The sequence below is a fragment of the Battus philenor genome, unplaced genomic scaffold (genome assembly GCF_028537555.1).
Source record: "Battus philenor isolate CCGP_79_NKW_IND1 unplaced genomic scaffold, ilBatPhil1.0.hap1 SCAF_5, whole genome shotgun sequence".
Lineage (NCBI taxonomy): Eukaryota > Metazoa > Arthropoda > Insecta > Lepidoptera > Papilionidae > Battus > Battus philenor.
The window spans coordinates 14,483,605-14,508,546 of NW_027181715.1; the positions used below are offsets into that span (position 1 = coordinate 14,483,605).

The 24,942-nt window shown below is 33.1% G+C and overlaps 1 non-coding gene across 1 annotated transcript; it reads left to right on the top strand.

The window, feature by feature from the left end:
* The first annotated feature begins 24,362 nt into the window (after positions 1–24,362).
* On the top strand, positions 24,363–24,435 carry TRNAR-UCG (transfer RNA arginine (anticodon UCG)). The gene has a single exon. It is a non-coding gene; the product is annotated as a tRNA-Arg (tRNA).
* Positions 24,436–24,942: the final 507 nt, after the last annotated feature.

Genomic DNA, 24,942 nt, shown 5'->3' on the forward strand with positions numbered 1-24,942 from the left:
TATCAGTCCTTACAAGTGCTACCACTGATAAATTAGTTCAGAAAAATTTTTCATGAACTTTTGGACTATAAAAATATTGATGTGCGATGTTTGAAACAATATATTACATATTTAATAATTTAACTAAACAAAATCGATTTAAACAGATAGTAAACAATATGTTAAAATATATTCATTCTTAATTTTTAATAAAAGAAGTGCATACTAAACAAAGCTCGATATAAAATATTTATACTAATAACTTGTCCACAACGTGAATATTTGCAAGTTTTATACTGTGCCTTAAAAGCTACAATCGGTTACAAAATTATATACTTGTATATATATACATATATGTTTTTATGTTCTTATACAATTTTTAATATTTTCTAGTTATAATAAAATGCCTTAGGCGACTCAATTTAATAATATATATTGGTTTCTCATTTATTAATTAATAAAGCGATTACTCTAAAATAAGTTACATTACTTCTTTTCCATTTCACCAATAACTTCAGACAGTACAAGTTACTAATAGTTAACAAAAATAAATTTTAATGTATATCAAAATTTTTCAATTTTCTTACCGTATTATAATTACGTTATTTTTTATTTCTGTAATCATTTTTGGATACATTAACTGATGATAAATGACCTATTCAGTCACCACTTCAAGGATTTTACATGTATAAAGATATATATATAAAGTATACACACACACATATATATAAAACATAGATATATATATATATATATATATATATATATATACAATAAAAATTGTTAAGCAATCATCGTACTATAAAACCGATGTAAAAAATTTAGAGAAATAAAAAGTAGAGTGGATTAGGTTTCATACATTCGTATTCTATCGTTGAGATGCAGAGTATATTCCCAACAGGCAAATATAAAGCTAAAAAAAAGAAGCTGCTTCCTTTACGCTTTACCCAGAGTACTCGAATTTAAACCCTATTACATAGAGAGCTATTCGTTTACTATTCACCTTCTTATCTTAAAAACAGTTTCCGATTCCTGTGTATCGCTCAGGCAATCACGGTATAGAGAATTTGAAATTAGAATTCAGGCTTCATTTTTTTAAAGCGAGTTGACAGTGTCGTTTTCATAAGGCTAGTTTTTTTTTTTAAAATACACAAAGAATTTGACTTCTGTCTCGCCTGATGTTAAGCGATGATGAGGTAAACCTATTCACTTTAGTTGACTCCTAAGTTATAATTGGATGGAAACAATGACCCAGGTTTCACTCCTTGGCTCTTCGTATTATTATAGGCAAAAAGCTTAGTGCGGATAGAAGGAATTTTAAACGTGTGCGTATGTTGTTACCTCATGCATCTTGTTGTTCTATGGAAGAAAGATTGGAGAATATGTTTAGTATATTTCCGCTGTACAACCTACAAAATTCAGTCGCTAGAATACCGATAAGCCTGTAAATTTTTGCTGAACCTTCATACTTTGGATTTCAAAAGTAAATAAGCACTGAATATACAAGATTATTGTTAACATGTGTAAAAACATAAAGAGATATAAGAGTTTTGATGTTAATTAATATGTCATATATATTAAAAAAATAACAGTTTATGAAATAATAAACAATATATTATAATGAAAATATAGAAAAAAATAACGTTTTCAAAATTCGAATAACTATGTATTAAAATTAATTATTGTTCATTATATGCAATTTCAAACCATGTTTTATCAGATGTTATAGGTTTATCGCATTCTTAGCGAAAAAAAAAATAACACGCATTAGAGTGAGCGTCAATCTACTGAGATTAATGACTTAGTTTCAAAGTAATCAGTCATAAAAGGCAATTTCATATATATATATATATATATATATATATATATATATATATAGACTCTTTAAACTTATCCTTTGTGAACAGGGCAGGTATGAACGTTTTCTTTAGTTATTTAATGGAATCAAGCGTTACCTTGCAAAGTCCATCCTAAGTAAGAAAAGGACCAATATTTATCCACTTCCGCACATGCAGTGGTAGTCGTGCAACAAAGTGCACCGCCCGCCAGCCCGCTGATAAATGCGTATGCGGCAAATAATGCGAATCACACAACCGCCACCGCCAAATTACTCAACACGTGTTTCACCCCTCTACGGGGCATCTTCAGGAGTTATGTTACACCGATTAGTGCCAAACACAGAGTGAGTTCAGTCCGTTGCCGCTTGTTATTTATATGCCACCTACTATATATCCTATCCGTATTCTATAGTTGTAAAACTTTGAATAGATTTAGATAGTTGAGAGTTAAAACAAAGCTATCATTTCCTTTTATCCTGTTTCAGAAATTTTCAGTTTACTGTTTATTTAATCAATTCACGAAAAAAAAAAATTGTTGACCCACTCGTTAAACAACTTTGGCTCTCGTCTAACTTTTTATTTCGGCTTAATTCCGAGCACTTTAGAGTCCGTATTGTTTTTCCATTTTTTTTTGTTTCTCTCCGCTAAACAATGGAACAGTATATGAAAATGAAGCAAATAAATAAAACATCGGATTTTAAATACGTTAGTTCTTTATATTCATCTAATATTTATTTTTTTATAAAGATTCACGGTAATTGGTTATAGAAATAAAATTATTAGGTGCATTTTACATTAATTTTCAATCACCCAGTTTAAAATTATCGCTCTAATAATTTCACTAAAAAAGTAGTCACGTGTAAACGCGTCATAACATTTATATGTTCATAATTTAAAAATAATTATATACATATGATTATTTACAGTATCAGTATATCTGTGGAACTAGTATCAGATCGAACTATCCCGTAAAAAACGTATTTGAACTTAAACTAGAAAGCTTTCAAATGTGTCCTGAACTGAGAAAAGCCTACAATAATCTTAGAATTTTTTAATCATATATACAGTATAGTTAAAACAGTAATACAGCATTACATTCACCACTTTTATTATCATTTGAATGAACCTTCGCGAAATATATAGATTTTATTTGATATATATTTTTTAATTTAGATACATTACATTAGAGTGTAATGTTATAACATATACAGTTGCCCACAAAAGAGAGATAAGTGTGATCTAAGTAAGTTTATGTTTTATTATTGTATTTATAATAACGTATTACAGTGTATTTATTATAATTATTTATGAATAAATGTGTGCTAATTAATATGTATGTTATATAATGTTGCTATACTATGGTTGTATGAAAGAAATTGCCTTGTTTGATTAGACTACTTATTGTAATTTTGTCTTTACTTTTATGCATATATATATATATATATATATATATATATATATGCATAAAAGTAAAGTAGTAATATATATATATATATATATATATATATATATATATATATTATACTACTTTACTTTTACTTTAATTTACATATATATATATATATATTGATTATTTATCACTTCATATTACAAAATGAGTTTTATTCTGTTCCACACTGTACATTACATCGAGAGCTTGGTTATTAAAACACCTGTCGTCTAGCGCGAGCTTTGAGATTAAAAATAGTTGCGCTCAGCGAAGCGGAAACCAATTAAACGCTAATTAAAACGAAGCTGTCTCAAACGAAACACTCCAGTGTGCATTCGAGTAACTTAGAATCGCGTGATATAATTAAAGAATAATTTTCAAATTGAAACATTTATATAAATCATAAAATTAATCAATCTTATATATAAAAATCTCGTGTCACGGCGTGCGTGATTGGACTCCTCCGAAACGGCTCGACCGATTTACGTGAATCTTAGCGTGTATATTGGCCAGGGTGGAGAATCGGACAACATCTATTTTTCATCCACCTAAATATTAAGAGTGGTCCACCCTTAGTTTTTTTTTTTTAATTTTTAAACTACACATTTTTTTATGATACAGCATACAAAAAATACATATAACTAAATTTTCATCCCTCTTTGATCTTCTCTAATTTTTTATTTGTTAATTAAAATGTTTTTTTTTTTGCAAAACGATGTTTGCTGGATCAGCTATTTGATATATAAATGAAAAATGTATTGTCCACAACACACTATTCTAAAATTAATATAGGAATAATAAGTAATGTAATGACAGTGATCAAAAGCGTTTTCTAAATTTGCTACATCTTCTTTTAACGAGATAGACGCCCACAGGGATAGGTCTCCGTCCAAGATGCCCTAAACTGGGAAAGATCAAGCAAAATAGACAAACTCTGGGACCCTTACCTTTACTTTGACCCATGGGCCTCAAACATCGGAGATCCACCTGCTACCTTTGAAACTGGTCCTATTACAAATTTATGAAAGATACCAATGTCCACTAGTGGACATCTTTCAGATAAAAATATGGCGATCATTAGTTAGTTAGGCATATTTGTGAATTTTTAGGGCACATAACGAAAAAAAACAGTGATAATTTGGAAAAACTTTTGTTTGCCGGAAAACGAGAAGGGCGGCTACCATGAGCAGATCTATGCACTGGTTCGATTAGGTCTTAACCTCGTTGTCAAGGCGATCGTACAGAACGGGTAGTCAAGGAACGGTAGTGTATCCTTCTGCGAAAAAGTGACGGTGCAGAAGGAGTTTGCGGAGAGAGAGAGAGAGAGAGAGAGAGAGAGAACATCTGAGCTTCCCATCCGCAGTCGGAGACCTGGACCTCGGAAGATGTTATACCGCGTCATCTTCAACCCTCTTGACCTGGTCTTAGTGTCGGATTTGGGGTGATCCGCTGCAAGTAAGGGTTTGAGGCACTAGATCTCGGTAAATATGATCAACTACGGTAAATATGTGAAAGTTTTCCCTTAGTTTTAACAAAAGTCGTTCAAGAATATCGTGGGGTTTTAGCTGGTAGGAATCCGGCATAACCCTTTTGGTGACCCCGTAGTGGAAGGAACCTCGTTCAATATCATATTTGGCGATACACACTGCCAAAGTTCGGCACAGAAAGTGTCGCATAGTATGCGATAAACTTTCCAAGGGTTAAAGTAAGGGATACAACGCAAGGAGGAGTTATAAAGTTGACTTCGTTATAGATTTTTGTATCAAAACTGTTTGACGGCAATTACTAACATTTCAAGGAGTCTATGATTTGTTTTTAATACTTTTATAAAACTAACTTTAAAATACATCATTAAAAGTTACCTTACGACGACTGTGAGAAAAATAAAAATAAATTAAATCAAGTTTGAAGCAATAAAATTAGAATAAAAAAACAGAAGAAAAAGACTAATAAAATCAAGTTGTGAAGAAAGTAAAAATAAATTACTTGAAATTGTTTTCAATGTATCGTGCCAAATTAAATTCTCTCATCTGAATTGTTTTTATCGTTTCTCAATTCAATAAGGTAACATGAAAACGAGATTGCGTGAGAGTTTTTACATGTTTATCTAATAGATTCTTAAGCTCTTTAGCGAGTACTCCAATTGTTCATTTGTTTTATATTGTTTGAAGAAAAATATGTCATGAATACGTTTTTGTCGTCTGCTTCCTAAACTCGTATTTTAAATAATATACCAGTTTAATCTAAGTTTCTAAAAGGACGCCTTGTTACTAAAAGGCTTTATTTTGTCATCAACATCATTATATAAACTAATAGACGATCACTTTGGCATTCGTTTTCCAAAGCAATTATTTAGATTTTAATGTACAGAAATATTTATTTACCTAAGCAGGTACATGTAATACCTCACAGTCATGGTAGAAATCTTATAATGATGACATTATACATAATTAGAAGTAAAAATAAAAAAAAATTGTCAAGGTTGTTTACTGTAATTGAGGGGACATAATGTATTGTAATTTTCAGAAATAAAAGCTGTGTTACCTCGGAATGATAGTAAGGGATGAATGGAGATGTCTGAAAGATATAAGAGAAAGAATAGAAGAAATTGTAAGAATGGAAGAAGAAAATAAAACTCCGATACTATTTTACGTGTACAGATGAACGAGAGGTCTCCAATGTCATTTAAAGAACAGGTCACTATTATGACTGGTATAGCGCTGCCTATATTCAGTGATTAGTGGGGAAGGGGCTGCCCACGCCGCGTCTACCGGCTCATGGTCGTCACTCGATACTCTTTCAACCTCAAGACTTTTACTAGATCGTCGGTTTAATTAGTGGGGGGGGGGGGCTGTCCACGCCGCGTCTACCGGCTCATGGTCGTCACTCGATACTCTTTCAACCTCAAAAGACTTTTACTAGATCGTCGGTTCAATTAGTGGGGGGGATGCCCACGCCGCGTCTACCGGCTCATGGTCGTCACTCGATACTCTTTCAACCTCAAAAGGCTTTTACTAGATCGTCGGTTCAATTAGTGGGGGGGGATGCCCACGCCGCGTCTACCGGCTCATGGTCGTCACTCGATACTCTTTCAACCTCAAAAGACTTTTACTAGATCGTCGGTTCAATTAGTGGGGGGGGATGCCCACGCCGCGTCTACCGGCTCATGGTCGTCACTCGATACTCTTTCAACCTCAAAAGACTTTTACTAGATCGTCGGTTCAATTAGTGGGGAGGGGGGAGGGGTGACCAACGCCGCGTCTACCGGCTCATGAGCGTCACTCGATACTCTTTCGACCTCAAAAGACTTTTACTAGATTGTCGGTTCAATAAGTGGGGAGGGGGGCTGCCCACGCCGCGTCTACTGGCTCATGGTCGTCACTCGATACTCTTTCAACCTCAAAAGTCTTTTACTAGATCGTCGGTTCAATAAGTTTTTGATATCCTTTTCGATCTCACAGCGAAACCTCTACATTGCTCTCGAGTTGACTTTCAGCGTTCTTATGACCCTGCGATTGCACGAACGACTTTTAACTTTCTCTTATATCGACTTTTAAAGCCATTTGTGTAGTGCAGGGGTGATCAACCTTTTTACTAAATGTGCCCATATTAAATATTTAAATTGTTTGCCGGGCCGCACATAAAGTAACACTTATCTATAATTTACAAAACTATATAATAAACACAAGAATAATGAAATGTAAAATAATAAAAAAGTAAATTTTCTTATACATAATCGACACAAATAAATCACGCAGAATTTTATAGTTCGTATTGAATGTTTAAAACAAATCGCTGTGAGAGTAACTCGTCAAAAAATAAATTGTTTTGGTTTAGTATGTACTACTATTTTGTTATCATAAATTTTATAACAATATATTGTTTAGAGAGTCGATTAAAAAAATCAAATTTTTAAAACTATTTAATTATGATAAATCAGAGTCGAGAGTAGTTTAAAAAAAATCATTTTTCTAAATCGTCGGCGGGCCGTAAAATCGTGTTAAAAGTGCCGCGAGTGACCCGCGGGCCGCCTGTTGTTCATCCCTAGTGAAGGGTATTAATTGATACAAATCACTTTAGCTTAAATTTCCCAAGAGCCAAGGCTACGGTGAAGAGATATGGTCCAAGGACGCTTACCATCTAGGAGGCTCTCATCGTTGTCAGTCAAACAACAGACATCCTCAGGTTGTATAACAGCGTCTATCATGCGGTGGTAGAGATATCACGTCACACAAACTCGTGCGTGTATTACACGGACGAGACTCAAGATGCGATCGCAATATTGATTGATGTGGTGAATACGGCAACAGCTGCACTAATACTGGCGTTCAAACTGTGGATAGCAATGTGAAGGAGGTATAAGTGGACGCATGATGCGTTGTCTTAAAAACTGAACATATTTAGGGCGTCGTTAAGATAGATTGAGATATTTAGTTTTATAATTAAAAACTGTAACATGCAAAACGTGAGCATAGAATAAATGTAAATGTAAAACAAAGGAACGGACGGTAATGTCTGTGGAACATCGAAACATAATAAAAAAATACGACAGAAACAAAGAGAGACAACCGTTTCTATAGTATGTACTTACATTTACCATCTTAAAATGAAATGCTCTAATATTATGTCACCATAATTATTTCAACCAGAGAACGTCTACCGCTGTACGCAGGTCCTTTTTATTTTAACAGGACAAAAAGGGAAGCGGCTTACATCGTCTTACGACGTTAACAATGTTTTATGTACGTAGTGGAAGTAACCTCAACGAAGAAGATGACGGAAGGAAGGCGAAGGAATGAAAGAACAAAATGAAAGATATTGTGATGGAAATAAGATAAGAATAAAAGAAATTGAGAAGTATAAAATCTGAAAAACTTATTTGTAAACAAAGACCCTGATCCCAACTAATTAGGGGTACGAGAGGCCTCCGATAGCAGGGGCCAATATATATAAAAAAAACCTCAGTGAAGTTACACGTCACTTATACTTTGATTTATTCAGCACTGTGCCTGAAAATATTTACCCTATTTATTCTCCTTAATGTTTTTTTTATTTATTTATAGCCGCATACAATTCTACCCCAAACGGTAGACCTTAATCACAGTTCTTTTTTTCCTTTTAACAATATATTTACTACATCAAATTACTTCACTCGCTGAGATGCAGTGCAGCACTTCACAAGGTTCTAGTGTCTAGGCTCCTAAGCAGTAGTACAAAAGTCCGTATCTACAAAACCGTAATACGACCAATATTGAAGTATGGCTGTGAAGCTTGGACGTAACTTTGAAAGAAGAACAAAAACTGCTAGTGACGGAACGCAAAATTATGCGGAAGATCTTAGGACCAGCGAGAAATCAAGACGGATCTTGGAGGCTCCGAAAAAATGCCGAAATTGAGACTTTAGTAGCACAGCCAAATATCATTGGCGAATATAAAGCTCAACGAATCCGCTGGCTTGGTCACTTGGAGCGAATGGGATCGGATCGGAGCGTGAAGGTAGCGTACTTGGAAAAACCGAGGGGTCGAAAACCAGTGGGTAGACCCAGGTATCGCTAGATCGATCGCATTGAGGCAGACTTGCGCGAATAGAATGTCAACCAATGGCAGACGATGGCGCAAAATAGAGAAAAGTAGAAGTCTCTCGCTTTGGAGGCCAAGACCCACTTTGGGTCACTGAGCCAGCGGAGTAAGTAAGTAAGTAAATTACTTCACTCTATTTTTATGATTATTTTATATAAATATTAGTTTTAAGGCATGCGTGCAATCAATTAATATAATAGATAGTATTTAGCATGATGTTATAAGTAATTTACTTCTTGTTGATTTAACCTGTATTTTATTTAATAATAAACATTAGCTTTATATCTTTTATGTTAATAATTTGTTATACATTTTTGTTATACTATTTCTAATTTCCCGTTTATACTATTAACAATTTTTAAGCGGCACTTGATGAACTGTCAGCAGTTGGTGCCGTATTTCCGCTAGGAAACGCTATCATTCCAGTACATCCTTCACTGTCTGGTCTATGAAAATGAAAAGGAGCGGTGTGAGTCTTACATTGAAGATGATTTCCGGCAGCACGAAAAGATCTAACTTTCTTCCTATTTCTTTCTCGGAGTCGCCTTTGCACCGCTCGTACTTCGGACAGCCCACCAACAAGGTTAGCAATATTCATGTAGTCTTTATAAATAGACGATATAAAAAAGCAGTACATGGATGAATTAGTATTGACGTTCGATATCACACTTCTAAATAAATGTTCGATGTATTAATACAAAATAAAAGGATATTTTACGTTCATGCAATAAGTGAGCGTGTTCAAATACTGACCACTTTTCTCGTTGCTCGCTCCGCAGTGAGACGTAAGTCTAGTTCTTAGCCATTGTTAGCGAGCAGCGAGGTATATTGAATCAGCTCTCAACGGCTAACAACGTTACCCCCATCTTCAATAAATCGTACCTTTTTAATATAAGAATTCTTCTCCATAACCATCGTTCTTTACACTTTAAGTATTATTATAACATTTAATACTTAAGAGGTATATATGGTTGACAGAAGACCTTTTTAAAGTCCTCAGAACACGTAAGGTGCTAGCTGCTTTCAATCAATCGAATTGAATATCTATGGGAGGGAATCGTGTAGTGTATTGAACATCCTATGTTAACAAATCAATCGATATTACATAGTACATACATCCGTTGTCTTAATACCTTCCATAATCTCGAAAATTTGACGACAGATTTTTTTCTAACCTTTGTAAGTTCGATGTACAAGTTTAAATACAAAAAGGTTTATTGATAATTAAAATGTGTGTTGCCGGTGATGACATACGGATCCTAGACGTGATCACTTACGACGGGCATGATAAGAAGGCTCAAGGTTACCCAGAGAACAACGGAGGGCTATGCTGGGAGTTTCGCTGCGAGATTGAATCAATGAGATCCGCATAAGAATAAAGATCTTCGACGTAGCTCAAAGACTTGCCCATCTGATGTGACAGTAAGCGGGCACATGGCACGTGCATACGATGGCCGTTGGAGCCGAAAGGTTCTAGAAGCGTAGGTAGGCACCAAACTAGGTAAACCCACGACATTGTAGCGAAATAATCACAGTTGTCAAAATGCTTTCGCTTATCTGTCAATCCATCGGTCTACGCATGCGCAAAAACTAAGGACGCGCGGCGTATGATTTGTAGGCGGTTGTCAAAACCGCGTCTCACGCCGAAAAATATTATGAATTATATACGGCGTCAACTAACATATATTATTGTTTGTGAATTTGTAATAAATCTTTAGTGCTTGATGGTATATTGAATTAAAGACTAACTCTCATTTTGAATCAATGTTTAATATGTACAAATGAGTGGTGAAAGTTTTATGTAAAAATTATTTAATTCGCATGACAAATAATTTAATACGACGTCGTTGTATCTGAAGTTGTAGACGGATGAGTTTTAAAATAAACTGTGTCTATCTTTCATCCAAGCGTTTTAATTTTTGTGCTCCAGCTCGTTAGGTGTTGTCTCTAACATTGCCTACCTAAAGACACTCTGTGCTTGGCACTAATCGGTGTAACCTAACTCCTGAAGATGCCCCGTGGAGGGGTGAAACACGTGTTGAGTAATTTGGCGGTAGCGGTTGTGTGATTCGCATTGTTTGCCGCATACGCATTTATCAGCGGGCTGGCGGGCGGTGCACTTTGTTGCACGACTACCACTGCATGTGCGGAAGTGGCTAAATATTGGTCCTTTTCTTAATTGCCTACCTTACCTGTTAAACTTCATCACTACATAGTTTTAGGAAGTCGCTGGATGCAGGAAGCGCAGGAGGTCTTCATCTAAGTTTTGCCACGACAAAGCTGATGTAAGCAGTGGCAAGTCTATATTTGCCACTGCTAACAAACAAGTTTCTCATAGGATTGACAGCAGCGTTCTTGGCATTTCATCGCCAACCCGCCTGCCAAGCGTTGTATATAATCTACCCCATAGATATCTTTGGTAGAGGCTATGCAACGACGAATATAGCTAAAAAATCTTTTTTGAAATTCGAACTGCTACGTTAAAATTTACTATTGTTTATTATCCGTTACCCTAGACTTTATCTTGCCAGAATTTACAACGTGTTGTTTAAAGTTTTAATTACTCATTTCCTATCTCTCTGTGTATAGTTTTATTACTGTTTGTATTTATTTGCAGAGGAGAAATAGCAAGTTAATTAGAACTCGGTAGATCATGACAGGCGTAGAGGGTCGGCAATTGCACAAGACTTATATCAAGCTATTGATTATGATATATACAATATTTCTTTCTTACTTTATGTAATATTTATATATATACATGTAATATTACTTATGCTCAGACGTTTTTATATTAAAATAGTGACCAAAAATAATTACATTAGATAATACTGAATGCCTTTAGACATATATTATACCTATAGTTAATATAACGAAATTTGTTAAGAAACACATATAATAGATTTCAAATTAAATAGCTTCGGAGCATGTTTTAATAAAGAAAGGTTCGATTTGTTTTTAAACGAATGGAAAAGCTAAAATTTCCGCCTTAATTCATTCCTACGAAAGTAAAGAGTTTAACTAACAAAGGAGTTCGTTAGTGGAAATTTTCTTACAAGAATAATGTTCGAAAGAAAGCAATGTAAGAGGCATTGTTCGATAAGTTTTTGTAAAGTTTAATTATTTAAAAGTCGATAACAGTGTTTCTAAAAAAAACAATCTTAAAATAAGAAAAGATTACATTGTTTGGTTTTAAATAAATTCGAATGAATCATACATAGCTTCATCTGACACGAGCTTATGAAACCGGTAATGTTAATTTTTTTTTGTATAATCCACAGAATTAGCACCAGTGCCTGTGCCCGTGTTTGTATACATAAAAAAACATAAATGATAGGCAATATAAATTCATGAAAAACTACAAAATATATCGCAATTCGCTATTGCTGTCCAAACTAGGCGAGCCCTATATGAGGGGCAAACAAAATAGGTTTAATAGTAATAAACAAAATGGTTTCGTTTCAAAACTTTTCAGATTTATTGTTATATATTTTTTCTGGCCATAAATACTGCTATATTTTAAAATAATAACAACATAGTTTTTGAATTTCGAACCTGTTATTTTTGTATGATATTTCATAAGGTTTACTTATATTCGCGCCAAAATATTTTAAAATATTTTTTGATATTAAAATAGGAGGATGTTAAACAGAACCAAATCGCTCTGTTTGAATTACATAAAGTCGGTATGAAAAATAAAATTTTTAAAATTCTTCATTATCTTGGTATCAATCAAATGTTTGTGTACTATTGATAAGTTTAAAAAAGAACACTTATGTGTTTGTGACGGAAATAAATCTGGCTGTTCACGTAGTGTTCATACAAAAAGCAGTAATGGAAATGGAAAAAAATCGACTAAATTCCTAAGTAAGAAAAGGACCAATATTTAGCCACTTCCGCACATTGTTGTGCACTTTCTTGCACGACTACCACTGCATGTGCCGAAGTGGCTAAATATTGGTCCTTTTCTTATTTAGGATTGACTTCCGCAAGGTAACGCCTGATTCCATTAAATAAACGACTAAATTTCGCACGCACGCACACACACACACACATATATCCAGTGCACGTATTTGCTCCTTAAAATTAGCCTAAAGAAGACAGTAACGTTACTGGCGGCGTCTGAATTCAAATACTCTCAAATTATTTGAATTTAAAAGCATTGTGGGTCAATTTATTTACATAATACCAAAATAAGTGTTACTGACAATGTAAAAAAATGTCTGTGGAAATAGTTTACTAGTATTATGGTTAGCTGGTTTCTGTATGAAATCGAACGAAACGTGGCATCCCTCATCTCAAATCATTTGTCTATTTCAGAATGTGTGAGTGAAAGATGTAATTATAGTAACAGTTTTAAGAGAGAAATAGGTAGAGAGATTACGAATAATAAAATACATAGAGTCGACCTCAAATAATAAATTTTATATTCACATCTTTTATATAGAAGATCAATTGAAAAGATTAAATTTTAAGTATATATAAAGTTTTTACACAAAAGCATCGTTTCCACGAAGGTTCCTGTTATGAAAGAGAACACAATGCATTGAAAATCGGTCGAGAAGTCATCGTAAATATCGAGTGCTGATTAAATATCGAGTACAATGGTCCCATGAAACTTCTGGTCCGGGATTCCGTTTAGTAAAATGGTCAATAATTGCATAGACCACAAATGCGCATTTTTTATATTTCGTTTAGTTATGTCCACACATTGTAGTCGGATCGCATGTTAAGTCATTATTGGTCGACTTGTACACAGTCACATATAAATATGTTTTTAAATATTTTATGTAATCAGGCGTTATTTTACGGAATTCCATTCTAAGTAAGAAGAGGACCAATATTTAGCCACTTCCGCACATGCAGTGGTAGTCGTGCGGACTCTATATTTGGCATTAATCGGTGTAACAAAACTCCTAAATATTCCCCGTGGAGGGGTGAAACACACGTTGAGTGATTTAACGGTGGTAGTTGTGTAATTCGCATTGTTTGCCGCATGCGCATTTATCAGCGGGCTGGCGGATGGTGCATTTTGTTGCACGACTACCACTGCATGTGCGGAAGTGGCTAAATATTGGTCCTTTTCTTAAATATGTTTTTATAGACTGGCGGTAGAATACGGGTCGCTTGTAAGTAAATATCTGTACGTACTAGCGCACCGTTTAGCCGGAATTACCCAGGTGAAAAGAACAATGGAGTAGTTTATGGTTAGCAACACGTTATTGCGTTGAGATAACGATACATACAATTGTATAAACGATTTTCTATTGTACCTGAACGGATAAGATAGATTGTTTTACAAATTATTTTTTTAGTTTATATCGGTACTTATCAGCGGTCGTGTATATTTTAAAGTGTAGTTTTACATTATAATTTATGTATTTTATTCGTAAATCCTAAAAACTTTTAATTTTTGATTTTTATATGAGACGGTTGGCTTTTTTGATAGTTATTTTATTTTTAGTTTGTTTTACAATTAAATATACCCTTTATCTAATAAGCAAAATGAACCTCCATGAAGAAGGTAAGAATGATAATACAAAAAAAATATCTAAAAATCAAATGATTATTTTCCAAATTATTGCAATTTACTTGATCGTCGAATCTCGCGAAAAATGCCAATGCGCTCCACGCGTAGTCTCGCGACGAGAGGCGCCCGCATACAATGTGTTCACTTCTAATGTTATCACTTACTTGTTATGTATTTATCGCGACAAACTTCGTACTATTTGTAATTTTTCTTCTTCGTACTTTTCAGCAGATGGACGTAGGCTTCACCCAATGATCCTCACGATAGCTGGGCTTCCCCTGCCTAAGTTCAACGACTTTCCACGACCTTACTTACCCACGCCGCGTCTACCGGCACATGGTCGCCACTAGAGAACTTTTCGGACCCCAACAGCCATCGTTTCGAGCAATGTGCCCCGCCCACTTTAGACGAGCAATTCCTCGAGCTACGTCGATGATCTTGGTCCTCCTGCGGACCTCCTCATTTCTTATTTGACCTCATTGCTCTTTTGGTAGTTTGGAACCTTCTTATGAAGCCCATCGTAAATCTCCACGTATCAGACGTGAACAGGTGTCGTCACTTCTTGAACGCTACCTATCTGAGTTAGATTCAGCGAGTTATCTCTTTCTCAAAGACTTAGCAAACTGGACGGTTTGACCCAGGTATATATAGTGGTCTATAACGTCGAGCGTTACACCTTCGAGTAAGTAGGTTAAGGACATGGATGACATCTACTTGAGTAAGTAAGACATGGATATTAGATTTCACTACCGTCGTATTATTTGCCTAATGCAACTTAAAAAAAGTATATTTATAAATGATCACTTTAAATTTTTATTTAATTTATTAATAATAAACAAAGGATAATTGATAAAACAGTTTTCTGTTTCGTAAATTTTTTGATTAATTTATAATGATTTTAACGTCTTAAATTACACGATACATTTTATTTAATTCATATCAAAAACTATCAGGTATATAAGAATGTATTGTCATTTTGGTGTTTGTATGACATTAAATGTATGCTGTAAGTTTTGTATGAGAAAAACGTGTAGTCTTTATCAGGAAATAATCTCGAATTTTTTCCTTTTTTCTCTCCTTATATTCATTTCTCGTACCAATAAACCAAGCCATTTTAAAGTTTTATTAGTAACATATTTTATTATATTAGGAAGACCGGAATGTAACTTTGTCTGCTGCTATATTTTACAAAAAATCGATTGATTTTTACCCCTCCCGGGTTGAAAACTTGTATACTAGATGTCAAAAGGTTGTTGATAACGAAGGTGAATATATTGTTGATTAGAAATAAAAAAAATTAAAAAATTAACTTAAGAATTCAACATTACTTTCCAGTCCCCCTAAATATTTATATACAGGATGTTTAGATGTAAGACCTTTAAATGTGTGAATGTACAGCCTATTTGTTGTCAATTGATGTACGGTACACCTTTTTAAAAATAATTGTTTTTTTAAATAATGAATAGGGGTAATGATGATATAGTAAGTTGATTAGTGGTAGTTCAGCGGTAGAAGAGTGAGATTGCGTGGTTTCGATCCAGGATACAATCTTATATAATTTACACTTTTTGCAATAATTATATAGGTTTTCTACTGATCACTTACAAGTTTCTAAAGGATAGGCGGCAGTGTTGTCTGTGTATACCACACTGTGATCACCAGCCCGCCTACCAAGTGTGGCGATTATGGCCGATTATGGCGATTATGGCGATATGGCCCCCATAAATATGTTTGAGGGCGGCTCTCCCATGCAGTAGAAAAGAAGAAGAAGAAAGATATAGCAGTAAAAATTGTTTTTAATATTCAGATTATTATATTATATATTTAAATGAATTGTTATTAATAGTCTGTCCATACATAATTTGTGCTGCCTGAATATACTGGTATTTTGTACTGCATAAGAATAAATAAATAAACGACTGTTGGTATTTCAGAGTGATCACTTTTTATAGAGTGTTTAGAAATACGTGTAAATGATTTGAAGTTTTTTCCAGACAAATAATCTATACGTTTACCTCTTTTGAAATTAGACCTCTTTCATCAATTACTTGGTAGATAAAAAGATGTTTTAAGTCAGTTGTATAGTTCAAGTCTTAAAAAATGTACTACATTTTATTCCGTAAATTGAAACACACGCTATATAATATAAACGCGCCTGACTCGCTGCGATAACATAATTTTTACGAACGCTATCATATGAATCATTCTTAAAACAATTTTAACACGTATATGGTAAAAGCTTTGAAGGGATGAATTGATAGCTCAATTGCTGTCAATTAATGTATGGCACATTCTATCCAAAAAGAGGTTTTTTTTCAAGTCATTTCAGAAATAATACAAGACGTAATGACATATCAATGTAAGTGAGAAAAAGCATTTACGAAATTCGGATTAATACATATTAAAATTAATAATTATTTGTAAATACATGGAAAAAGAAATAAAAAACTAAGTAAACGATTAATGTAACTCTCTAGCAAATAAATTGACAAAAGAATAAGTTACCGCATTGATCTTGGTATATAAAAAATAATAAATACACAATTTAAAGATATATAGAAAAATAGTTTATCGATTACTTAAAACTGATAAGATAGACGGCTTGTTACAATCGTTTAGTTTATGAAATAAAAGTATTGTTACAAAGCACGAGTTACAGAACCCTCTAAACAATATACACGGAACCCTAGGATCTAGAAGTGCCGTCAACACGTGTGAACTTGAAATTATTTATATATGTTTGTGTTTGTTGTTGTTTATTATGTTCTCGGAAATTCTTACCGGGCACTATCGCGAACTTACTAGAACCTTCTCCGTAGTATAAATAGGTGTACTACCCATGTCGACAGTTTAGTGTTGTTTTTAGAGTTATAAGATTAAGATCTACGATCAGTGATATAAAAGTGACTATTTTGTAAGTTATTTTGACATATTGTTTTTAGAGTTATAAGATTAAGATCTACGATCAGTAATAAAAACTATTCGGTAAGTTATTTGGACAGTCATTTTTAAGCGATTTGGAAGCGTAGTTTGGACTAGGCGAAAGCATACTTAGTGTTAAAGTAGGGTGTCAACGTGATTTGTAAATAAAGGACTCCTTGTAAAACTGTGGTGTTGCATATCGAGTCAGAACCCACAGTACGTAAATGTTTTTTTTATATATGAGAACAAGTTAACAATTCAATTATTTACTATTTGTCTCTATTTTTACTGCTAAACTTTATTGGCCTGACGCATTCTAATAAAAATAGTAAATAAATGTAACATATGTCAGGGTCATGATCACTTTATAAAAAACAATTGGAAATAGATATAAAAGTTTTAAAGCCTCAAGCTTACAAATATAGTCTATATATTCATTTAAGTTTGGAAGGCTTTTAAACATATAACCAATATATAAGGACCCTTAAAAAACGAAACAATGAAATCTTTTTGTCTCTTATTTCAAACTTATTACGTTAGCGCTACCATAAGTTGATTTTATTCAATTTATAAACAATAACTTTTATTTTTTATGTCATTATAAACCGGAAAGTTTATACATGTACCTGGTCTGGCTATAAATACTGTCATAATTAAAAATAAACAGAAATTTACTTTTGAATTTCGAATCTTAATTTTATATAATTGTTGATTTTGTTTTTTTATTTACGCGATAATATATTGTAAAATAGTTTTTGATATTAAAATGAAGTAGGGTGATAAAAGGAACCGATTTTCTATGATTGCTAGATACAATTTTTGCATGTACAGGGCTATTTATAGTTATCATGAAACCTCTTCTGTTTGTGACAGAAATATATCTGACCGCCTACGGGATGGAGTACGTACGACAAAGGCGATCAAAGTAATAATGAAAATAATTCGAAAAAATCATGTCCGAAGGAAAAATGTTTTATCTCGAAACACAGCGCATAGAACCATGTTACGTATTTTAAAAGGTCTCTTAGAACTTGCAGCCTATAAGAGACGCACTGGTCATTTCATAACTATTAATCTAAAAAAGGAAAGGGTGATAAAATAAACAAAATCGCTTAGGAGGTACGCAAAGAGAAGTCACAGAAAAAAAATTGTTTATGTGCGGATAGGCAGCTTCTAGGTATTCCTATTGTAAATCTATGAGGAAAGCATATTTTTAGCTGCCTGGTGTCATTTAAACTGAAATAATAACGATTAAGATGACGATGATTATGACTAGAAATAGGACGATGAGTATGAGGGGGAGGAAGTCAAGAGGGGAGGAGTAGGACGTCGACAACGATGATGATGTCTATGACTAGAAACAGGACGACGAGTACGAGGGGAAGGAAGTCAAGAGGGTAGGAGTAGGACGACGACAACGATGATGATGATGGTTATGAGTAGAAATAGGACGATGAGTAGGAGGGGGAGGAAGTCAAGAGGGGAGGAGTAAGACGACGACAACGATGATGATGATGGTTATGACTAGAAATAGGACGATACGTTGGAGGGGGAGGAATTCAAGAGGGGAGAAGTAGGACGACGACAACGATGATGATGATGATTATGACTATAAATAGGACGATGAGAAAGAGGGGGAGAAAGTCAAGAGGGGAGAAGTAGGACGACGACATCGGCGACGACGACGACGATGATGATGATGATTATGACTATAAATAGGATGATGAGTACGAGGGGGAGGAAGTCAAGAGGGGAGGAGTAGGACGAGAATAACGATGATGAATATGACTAGAAATTGGACGATGAGTAGGACGGGGAGGAAGTCAAGAGAGGAGGAGTAGGACGACGACAACGATGATGATGATGATGATGAGATTGTATATTTAACAGAACCTTATAGAGAAGTTTGTAGTGGTATGTAATCATATGGTGGAGGTACGATAAATTATGCTTTAGGATAATGGTCATAGACACAGACATAAATAAATATATGAGAAAATTCATAGTAAGATATATATAGGGAGATATACTAAATATAATCGCCATGGTTGGCATGCAGTTTAGGGAGTACTGTGTGGTATTATTGTACACAGAGGATGCTACTGCCTCTGAAATTTGTTTGAGAGCAGTGACAATTTATATAAATAATGCACAAAGTGTGAATTAAAGTGGTAACCCAGGATTCGAACCCAAGACCTACCCGAATCTCATCCTCTATCGCTGGGATATCATTGCTCAGTGAGAAAGCAATTCAACCATTTTTCCGGAACTAACTAAATTTCACGAGTGTTCGCTTTTGTATTTTTTAAGCTTTAAATAAAACCTTTGTGTGCTTTAGGTAATCCGTTTCGTACACAGTGAAATTACTTAGAAAAGAGGGAAATAAAAAACTTTTAATGCTCCGGCTTCGTTTGTTTGCCATTTGCATATCGATGAGAGATAATTCGTACATAATTGAATATTGTGTGATAGAATGGAATTTAGCAACGTTTTATAAAAGCATTGAGTTTTGATTTTTTAAATATTTTACGTCTGTGGTCAATTTTCATTGAATTATTTACATAACTTGTTACTGAAGTAAGTATGCTAATAGTTTTTATGGCAGTTTCAAGAAATGTTTTGTTCTACATAGCAGCATAAATAACGAAATTTATTATTGCTAAAAATGTCAGTCATACTTCTATATATAGGTATATTTGTATACATATATATATATACACACACACACTTATATATATTTGTGTGTATATATATACATATATATATGTATATATATATATATTTATGTATTTGTATATATGTATATGTATATATGAAAATGTATAGATTTTAAAAATTTGGTATTTATTCTATATTTTTAATTACAATTTTTTTGCTTCAAATTCATTTCTTATAGCAATGTCGCTTTCTTAAGTTAAATTCACACGACTACATTTGTAACAAGTTTTTATTTCTAATCAACAATATATTTACCTTTGTTATCAACAACCTTTTGCCATCTAGTATACAAATCGATGCCGGAGCGATAAAAATCAATCTGTTTTTCTGTTAAAAAATTCGACAGAATCGACATACGTCGACATCGAATCGTGTACTTAATATTTTACTAGGCGACACAAGCCAACATCTACGCTCACAAAAATATAGTTAGAATTGAAAACGATTTTAATAATTTCTGTAGCTTATTAAAAATGTTTGAGAAAATTATGTGAAAGTTTTTATTAGAAAAAGTAGCAATCGTGTTTTTTAATGAATCCTCCGATAGATAGGGAGCTTAATTAAATCAAAAAACTTTGTTCTTACATCGATATTTATTAATTACTCGGAGCTTTTAATTAAAATGCTTTTTTATTGGCAATATTTTTTTATTTCTCTTTCATTTTATTAACATTAGATACGGCACCCACGTGCAAGAAAATTAAAATTGATATATTATGTAAAAAATATTTTTTTCAAAAAAGTCCTTGTGAGCCGTGACAGGAGGTGAAGGAGAGGTTTTCCAAAACGTGCGCCGTTAAAAGAAAATAAGAATAGCTTAAACACATCCTTCAAGGTCTATATATATATATCTACATGTATATAATTTTTTTTTTCAGTCTCAAAATAACTCATTCTTTTATCGTTTATCCATCTTCAATCCATTTTCGTTCTTTATCTTCTTCTATACATCACCACGCTTCCGTGTCCTTCTCTAGAAGAATTTATATATAAATTTATAAAAATATATATATATATATATTTACTTCTGTTGTTTTCTTTATCTTACTTAACATTTTCTTTGACTCTTACATTTGACGTTACTTTCTGTTCGTTATTATTGTTTTTCTTATTAATACACTATATATATAGATAGGCTCGATAACAGCAATGAAATCAATTTTGACAGTTTGAAATTCGTGCGTTTTATAGTACAATATAAATTTTCTACAATTGATTTGTAGAAAATTTATATTGTCTCCTTGTTCAGGTAATATTAATTCGACAAAATTAAAATTTATTTTATATTAAATCAATAAATAAAGTGATCATTTTGAAATAAATGGTATTAATTATTTTTATACAATTGTTAATAAAGCCTTTAATTCATAACAGCATAAAACCTGTATGGATAGTTAAATCAATAATAAAATAATTCAAATGACGTTTCATCGTTTCGTATGACAGCTCATGCGTCATAAATAGCGTCGAATTTTTTTTTTCGACGAATCGAAATAGAAGGAATGCCTTTTCGTTCATCCAGTGTAACCGATTAGTTTCATATCGAACGTCGGCGTTTGCAGTCCCAAAAGCAATTCGAATAGGCCGAAAACGTAAACGGTTTTCTTTCTGTTGGCATAAAGCCAGAGCTGGCATGAGAAAACAAAACGTAACTTTTATAACAAAAACTAAATTTACGTTGTAGATTACTACAACGCTTTTGCTACTTATCTTTTTTCCGTTACATATTTTTACTAAACCACAGCTAAAATATCTAAAAACAATAACCAAGAATAGCACAGTTTACCTAAAGTTAACTATAATACCAACCAATTTAATATTGTAACCTTGCATGTTAGCGTTCCATATGTCTAAATAAAAATTTTAACTTAAAATATAAACGCAAGAAAAGTCACATAATTTGTAATACAGTAAAAAATATTTGAACACTTGGAGGGGCACGATACATATCAAGTGGTGTGGGATTGTGAAAGCGTGCTATCGGCTCAGCGAACTTTTGTTTTTGTAACAAACATTTCGATACGCCCGCGCAGCAGGCAAATGAGTTTAGATCCATTGCCCAGGAGAAGGACCTTGGCCTCGGTCGCGGTAACTAGCTAGGTGACGTCACACGCGCTGGGCCTAATAGGAATTTAATTATAAATTCTTCTTTAAATTGACGCCACAATTCTTATATCGCTTCGCAGTGCGAGATTTATCATAAAAATAATCATCGGTGATTGAGGTTGAATCTATTCGTACCTCGCACCGGCACAAAGAAATCCTGTTTATTACCGGCGCTTCCCGTTTTGACCATCTGCCGCCTGAACAGTCCCGGAAAATCATGGCTGTTTACCACCACCATCAGGAGAGTACAGACCTGCGTTATACAATCAGACCAGACCTTCTACCCACTAACTTTATAATATAAGCATACTTTTCTTCTATCGCCGCGTTCGCTGTTTCTTTTTGTCTTCCACTCTTTGGGCAGGTAATAATTAAGAAACTGTTACAATTTATTATAATTTGATGCATGAAAACGAAAGTCTTTGACCAATTCATCCCATACCTACAAGTCCTAGAAGTGGTTGCTTATGGTGAGTTTTATCAAAGGCTCAAGGTCTGCTTGTCTGAATTGGCAGACGACATGGTACATCACTCGTACAAACGACAGCTGTAATATTCTCGAGTGGGGTCCACTAGGTGGACTAAAGGCATAATCAAAGAAGTCTCTGGATGTGGGAAGAGTAGGACTAATCAGCTAGTTTCATATAGCCGTACCTAAGTTTAATGTTGCCACGTTATAAGTTAATTTTGTAAAAAGCGTCCGAAAACTGTGGTCGGAGGCTTTCATCTAAGTTACTAAATACATAGTTGAAGTAGTTAAAGTTAATAACAACAGTTAAAAAAACATGTGCAAAAGCTAGTTTTTTTCACAAACGTAAATACGTATGTAATGTCACAAATACAACGGTAAAACCGCACCGGCGACACGAGAAACCGAGCTTTTCATTAAAACTTTTAACGGGTGAATTAAACGCGTCTTTGTGAAAAGCAACCCTCGTAGACGCGGTCAAAACATTAATACATTTCCATCCTTACAACTACTTCAAAAGATACTCCTGTACATGAATACATCCTTGATAATTATTTAAATTATATATAATTAGAGTATTTAATAAAGTCTATTGTTAATTAAAACATGTTATATAAGATAATTGTTAATAGGAGTATAAAATTTTAGTCAATTATATTTATATTAGATGGCGCAAAAGTAGTATCATAATGTGAACAAGTCTTAATTTTTACAAATAGCAGCAAATTTCAAAATACTTAAAAATTTATAATATAAATAGATAAAAAATTAGTTGTTAATAATTGATAGAGCATATTTATATATCATATAAAAATTAAGACGTGTTCACATTATGACATTACTTTTGCACCACTATATTACAGTATTATTATGTATATATTCATACGGGACATTATTAATATAAATCATATTTTATCTAAGGATATTCAATATTACTTATATGGATATCAATTTTAATTTATTGAAGAACTTAAGCCTCTATCAAAGCTCTAATAGGATTAACTTGTCGACAATATCTTATAATATATTCCTCTCTAAATCGCTTTGCAAATTGTCTTTGATCTTTATATAATTGAATTATAATTAATTACAATTATATTTAAATTACGAACAACGGTAGATCATAGGCCACGAAAAAATTATTTCCAGTCTGAGATTAGATTCCACGTGAGAGAGCATGATATCTTTAAATACGTTGCAGTAAAACTATATATATATATATAAATGTAGGTCTATTGTATAAAATAACCACTTGATTATCCCGTACGGAACGCTACTACGAAATTCCACTATTAAAAATATCGATATTTGTATATTCACGGTAATAATATCATAAAGGGTTGACACAGTTCGTAGCGCCTTAATTTCGTTTTCAAAAATAAAATCCGGGTACGCATACGTCGTTCAACAAGATATCTTAGACATTACGTTTCTTAGTTTTAAATCTAAAATTGTAAGTATAATATTAAATAAATCTTATCAAAGCATTTAAAAGTATAAAGTATATTATTAGTCGATCTAATTATGTGAATCTTGGTTTGTCGAGTCGTTCATATGGTTGACATATAATATACACATGTAAAAAAATGTTATAATTCATTTAAAAGAGCAATTCATTACTTAATTGACTTTATAATTTAAATAACTTACAGTTCAAAATTCACTGATATAAAAAGCTGTATAAAGTTAATAAAGACAGCTAGACTATTTATTTTCATAAATAATTACGAAAATAAAACCAAATAATTTAATATTTCGTTTGTCTTATTTGAGATTCTAGAATGTAGTCACCAAGACCGTGTGGCCTAATGGATAAGGCGTCGGACTTCGGATCCGAAGATTGCAGGTTCGAGTCCTGTCACGGTCGAAGATTTTTCTTTTTTTTTTCTTTTAATAACACTTGTCATAGTTATCAATTATTTTTATTTAAATATAACTAATGCAATATTATTTTTTTCGATTTATCGTAAAGAGACCTCGAGAAGGACCTCGTCGCCCCCTGAATAAAATAATAATCGCCTATGTTATTTTTATTGGGTTTTTGAATATTTGTAATCTACGAGTTCCAATACACCTTGTAAATTTTTTCCATAATTTTTGGACTAAAAATGACGGAGATAGGCAAAATTATTTTTCTTCCTCTAAATTAACAAGGCAAAGTAAAAATAAAAAATATAAGCATCAATTAAAAAGTTTTGTTAAAAAAATATTGGACACTTATTGTATATATACATATATAAAAATTCGGTACGTTTATGAAGCTTTAAGTAAATAAAAACTTAACAATAATTTTAGCTTTCATTCACATGTATATAAGTATGTATGTACGAGTATAATGTAAAATGTATGCATATGCACAGTCAATAGAATCATA